Raw genomic sequence first — 6,243 nt, 5'->3', positions numbered from 1 at the left:
AAATGGAATCCATATTGCCACTGCAAATTTTTTCTGTACTCGTGTGCATGTTTGTGCTTGAAATGAGATACGGTGAGATGGCTAGGATCCTATGCAACTTAAGGTGTGTGAGCTTGTTTCCTCATTTTTCTTTTTTTCCTTTTTTTTTCTTCTTTGAACAATAATTTAACAAAATTAATAATAAAGCTAAGTAAAAAACAATCATTTAAGTAATATCACATCAAAAATAAAAACAACAAAGTTGCCATTTTTCAATCTTTTTTCATTTTTCACTTTCCATTGTTTTTTTTTCTTTTTTCCTCATTTCCAAATGAACTAAACTAATAAATGCTTGTAAACTAATTAAAATACAATAAGAGACACGAAACAGGAATCAACCAAAATAAATCTAAAATTGAAACAAATAAATCCAAAAATTAATCAAATTCGAAACCAAAAATTTGGTGTCTACAATTAGATTGTTAGCAGAATCTAGTCTTAGTTTTTAGTGATGCCTGAAGTACTCTCTTCTCGAATAATATACAATATTGGTAAAAATGAAGCACCAAATCTGAATTATGGAGACAATTAAAATAATAAAGCACTTTTATCTAAAACTGTCCCTTTGCGTTTTACTCCCAATTTATCTGTTAATGAAAAATTCTTGATTATTCACAATTCTAATTCCAATTCCAAGATCATCAGAAGTATTAACATGGATACTACAAAAATGGTGCTCCGAGGATAAAAAGTTATTGTTGCTGTTGCTTAATTTGCTTTAGAGAAAATAAAGAAAGCCAACTAGCTAACAATTCAAAGACATCTAGAAGAGTAAAAGAATATTGACATAGTATATGAGCAGATGATTTACTGAACTACATAATGAATGTAAAATAAATAATTTAGTATATCCATGTGATACTATTGTTAACCTATAATGGCCCTTCTGATTGGGCTTCAAACGTGTGTTCATAGGGGTTTTACTAATCTATGGGTGCAATCGGATTCATTGGTTTTAGTTGGGGTTCTCCAGCGGCGAATTCAGTGCCCATGGCAGATCCGACGCGAGGTCCGGTAGATTTGGCAGTTGGTCGAGGATCCTACTTGATTCTCACACTGCTACAGGGAGGCTAATACAGTAGCTGATGCGTTGTCCAATGTGGGTGTAGCTCATCCTGAGCAGCAGGTCAAAGTCTATGACTACTTTCGTATGTTCCCGAGGGTGGCCTGCAGGGCAATCAGGCTGAATAGATTAGGCATGCCTTCAGTTAGGAAATTTCAGCGTATGTAAGAGGAACTTATTGACTGTCTTTGAGGAATAAGAATTAAAATTTGTTTAAAAAAAAAAAAAACCTATAACGGCTGTTCATAATATCTAAAAAAAATTATATTTTAGGATAATACAATCATATGTAAAATAAGTGAAATATTACTATTCTACAATAAATTCTCTAAAACCACTCCAAAAAAGAAAACTTAACTCAAACAGGCACCCAAATTTTGCCAGCATGTGTTTTGAACCCAAAGGTGATTAAACAATAATTTTAGAATTTAATTGGTCCTGCCTGTTTTAAGAAAATTGAAGTATGTTCCTTTATTAGTGTGTTTCTAAGATAAAAATATGGTTGACTTTGTCTTCTAAATGGGCAGAATCTAAAAAATATATTGTTCAAATAGAGGATTTTATGGTATTGCATTATACAAGTGGTCACTGAAAGCCGCTGTTGAATCAGATTAGGTCCAATCAGGCTGAGTCTAGCATGATTCAAGTTCAATTCACATTTAATTGAGGTCTATTATTTAGACCCAAAGCCTACTTAACCCAATTAAAGATTAGGTTCACTGTGCTTTTTTTGAAGCAAGCGGATTAACAATCCTATTTATACTTTTTTCAATACTCATTTTCTTTCCCCTTATGAGTAGCTCGGCTGGAACTGGTCGCCTGTAGTTACAGTAAGGTCCTAGGTTCGACCCTCACGTGTTACCTATAGACACCAAATTTTGAATAATTTGTATGTGGCATCTACTTCATGATTTTTATTTTAGATCGCTTGCATTTAATTCATTGTTGTGTGTTTTGCATTTTTAGTTTTTATTTTATTTTAGTTTCATTCATTTTGCTCTTTTAAGTTTGTCTATTCATTTTATCTTGTCATTTCAGATTTTTAATCACTTTTAAGTTTTAGATTTTAGTTTTTAGTTTTTAGTTTTTAGTTTTTAGTTTTTTTAGTTTTTTAAGTTTATAGAGTTTTTTAGAAAGAAAAGAAAAAAAACATCAAAAAATATGTTTTAGTCATTTTGTTTTTATTCAATGCTTTCTTGAAAGAAAAATGGAAATGAAAAATCATTAAAGAAAAAGAGGAAAAAGAAGAAAAATTCAAAAAATAGGTTTTAGTTGGATTGAAAAAGGAAAAATCATAAAAAAGGGAAAAAGGGAAATTTGTTCACAAAAATATGTTTATTTCTTTAAATTCAACCTTTTTTGCATTTTAGTTATTTTTTATTAAGTTATTTTGAAAAAAGAAGAGGAGAAAAATGGAAAAATGAAAAAGAGAAATTGGAAAGTTACATTGTGTTGTTTCTGGTTTATTTTATTTAATGTTAATTAAGTTGTTTATTATTATTATTATTATTATTATTATTGTTATCAATTTTGTTTAATTAATTAGTTGTAAAAAAAAAAAAAAAAAAAAAAATGTCGCCGCTTGCACGCTGCATTTTATTGCAGCGTGCAAAGGACAAGGGATGCTGATCAAATGGCCAAGAAAAAGGGGGCTGGACAGGGATGATTGCTGACCATTAAACACAGGGTTTCGGGGGTGGTTAGCTCATATAAATAGGACAGAAAACAGTAGCCGCAAGGAGAGCAAAAGGTGACGCGGGGAAATCTGGAAAAAAAGAGAAAACAAGAGTTTTTGGGAGAGCATCGACGGGCTGAAAGAAAATTGAGCAAGGGTTTTGGGGTTGGAGAAAGGAGAGCAACGGAAAAACGAAAAAGGCTGAGAGTGATAGTTAGCGAGTTGACAAGGGAGTAGTAGGAGAACAGAAAGGAAGAGAGGAGGAGTAAAGGACGAAAACTGAACGGAGGAAGCTCACCATTACCAGCGACGGTCTTCTTCATCGAACCCAAGCTTCAAGTCCAAAGGCGAAGCAGGTAGTCTTCAACCTTTGTCTTTGCCTGTTTTCTTTTCGCATAAAATCTGGTTTGTGTAACCAGCAACCCTGGGTTTTTTGCTCGTATTTGGATGATGAATTTTTGTGTAAAGTCGGGTGCTTTATTTGAGTCTCTGGACATGAAAACCACGGAACTTATGAAGCAAAAAGCTTTCACTTGTTTTTGTGAAATCAAAGGGGTATGGCCCATGTGTCGCAGGTGTTGTTCCTGTTATTCCGTTTGTTATTGTGATTCAGATATTAGGTTGCTTTCTCGAAGTTCTGGTTTAGGAGCTGAGAAATGTTTATATTTCCTTGCGCTACTGCTGAACTTCGTTTGGGGTTGGGATGAATCTGTTTTCCTTTTTGCTTTATCCTGTGTGTTGTGAAAACAAAGGCATAAGCAGTTTGAGTCTTCGTTAGCAATGAGACTGCTAGTATGATCCGTGCATTTGACAAATCAGACTTAAAGTCATTTTGGACCCAAGTTTAGCATACACTCAGTCTGTCTTGTTGCATTGTGCGACCAAAAGCTGCATTTTTTATCAATTCGGCTAGACTGCATTGTCCTGCATTTTATCAATTCTGATCGCCTGCAATTCATTTCTTTGAAGGTTGAAATGGTTGTTATGATGCTTAGATTGGTTTTGGGTGTTTGGGTCTAAATATACTTGAGTTGGAATTGAATGCTAGCTGGCCATATAGACAAATAGGTAGCTGGATCATTTTTGCATGAAAGTTTCCAAGCAATTTGCATCAGTTTGTGTTATGTTTTTGTTTGCTTGCTCATCAAAGTTTCGGCTATCCAGCTTGTTGGTCGACTTTTGTGTTGAGAGGAATGGGATAAGGGGAGTCAGGTTTGCATGTTTGGGGATTGAAAGGCTTAAATCATGTTGAATACTTGCTGATAAGCCACATCCAAAATGAATTGCAGGTTGCTAGGTCATCTCTTCACATGAACATCTTGTCCAGAATTTTTGCATGCTGTTTTTTTTTGTGTGTTCCTTGTTCATTTGGATGTGCAGCCATGTTTGATTGGAATAACTTCCAAGCTGTTGTGCGCGTCTGTTTTGCTGTAATTGCAGACCTTTGTACATGAAAATTATGCTGCAGAATCACGCTGAAGGCTTCATCAGTTGCCGAAGCCTTCAGCCACAGCAATCTTCTTCTTTTTTTGTTGTTTGGTTTCCCTTCCACCCTTGATGATTAGCTTCCCTTCTTGATTCAATCATGTAATGAAGTGGCATGTTTAATGGATGATGGATAGGTAGGATTTTGGTGTTGAATAAATCTGTTTGCATGATGAAATTGCCGTAAGCTTGGAAACTAAAATGCAGCTGAACTCTTTCTTAGTAAGTTGCAGAAGCAACGTTGACTGAAAATTGCAGGAGAATGTTTCTGCGTGAGTTGCATGTTTTTGCATGGAGAATGTCTAAAAAATCGCAGCTTTACTCCCCTTAGTTTCCATCCATGTTTCAAAGGCCCAATTAGGTGTTTGTTCTTACAATTAGGTCCTAAAACACTTGCACTTTAACCCCCTAAGTTCCCTCTTGTCTTGTTATGGTCCAATTAGTTGAGTAATTTAATCAATTGTGTCATTCTAGAATTTTAATTGTTCTTGACATGCTTTGATATGATTTTGGGTAAAACTTTTAGTGAGTTTAGAATGATTTTGTAGATTTTAATAACCTTTATAGACTTATAGCTTTGATTTGAAACTTTAGTGGAATGTTGAATTTTACCATTCGTTTGTAAGATGGGGTTTTTATTCATTTCTTGTGAATTTTATCATTTGATTGGAGGTCTCACTTTAGGTCCTTGCTTTTGTTGCATTTTGATCACTCAAGTCCCCTTGCTCACCGTGGCCTTAAAATTTGGAAAAATCAAATCCATTTTGCCTTTCTTGAGCTTAATCCTATGTTTGCCTATTTTATGTGACTTTGTGGGATACATTTATTTTGGGTTTTAGATCATAATTGTGGCTTAAATAATTTTAGTTGGTTTGTTATCTTGTTGGGCTTAGATTTATGTTTGGTTAATGATATTTGGTTGGGTTTGTGTAAGAGGGTTTAATTCATTTTTGGGTTTTTGGCTTGGACTAGAGGGTCATGGTCCATGTGTTTTGGTTGGCTAATTTTTGGGCCAAAATAATACTAGCCCACTCGTTTTTTCCTTGGACTTCCGATTGGGCCAAGTGATCATGGCCCAAGAAGGGTGACAATGGCCCATTCCCTTTTGTTTTGGGATTTCCGATTGGGCTTGGAAGCTTCGGCCCAATGGTTTGGTCCATTAAGAAGCCAGAAAACAATTTTGTAAATCAGTCCCTGAATTTCTCCTTAACTGTGCTGTGGCCTTGGATATTTTCAACTTCTTTCAATTGGATCCTTAGTTTAATTGCAAATAGGTCCCTGAACTTTATTTTACTTTAATTTTGGTCCCAAAATTCTGTCAATCTTTGCAATCAGGTCCTTTCTTCTTTTGACTTCTTAAATGTGGATTGTTGACATGATTTAATTGATTCGAATTCATGCTTATTTTTATATTTTGTGATTATTTAAGTGGTACCTTGACCTTTTTATTATTTTGGAGGGTAAGTTAGTAATTTCACTACGTTAGGGCGTCGCTCCAAGGGAGGTACACTCTATCCCTCATTTTGCACTTCATTTGACCCTATGTGCTCCTACGTGTTATGTGAATATGCATGCCTACTCCGCTTTCCTTACCTCCTTGCATGCATTTACTGGCTTTTACTTTTATTTAAGATAGAGCTCGGAGAGCCTCTGGTCCATTTTCCCTTCCCCTTTATGCTTTTATGGGGTATGTGTACACCTCTTGGCTTGTAATAGATAGGGCTCGGAGAGCCTTTGGTCCATTTTCCCTTCCCCTTTATGCTTTTATGGGGTATGTGTACACCTCTTGGCTTGTAATAGATAGGGCTCGGAGAGCATCTGGTCCACTTCCCCTTCCCCCTGGTTGCTTGTCTTTGTTGCTACATGTTTAATTGCTTTATTAGGCTCTTGCATCTAGTCGAGTATGCTAAATGTTATGTGCTATGTGTTTACGAGTATTTTGGCATGTCTACTTGCTTTCATAGCCATGAATGAATTGAAT

Source organism: Coffea eugenioides, unplaced genomic scaffold (genome assembly GCF_003713205.1).
Source record: "Coffea eugenioides isolate CCC68of unplaced genomic scaffold, Ceug_1.0 ScVebR1_156;HRSCAF=629, whole genome shotgun sequence".
NCBI classification, from domain to species: Eukaryota; Viridiplantae; Streptophyta; class Magnoliopsida; order Gentianales; family Rubiaceae; genus Coffea; species Coffea eugenioides.
Note: the sequence above shows the minus strand (reverse complement) of the source record.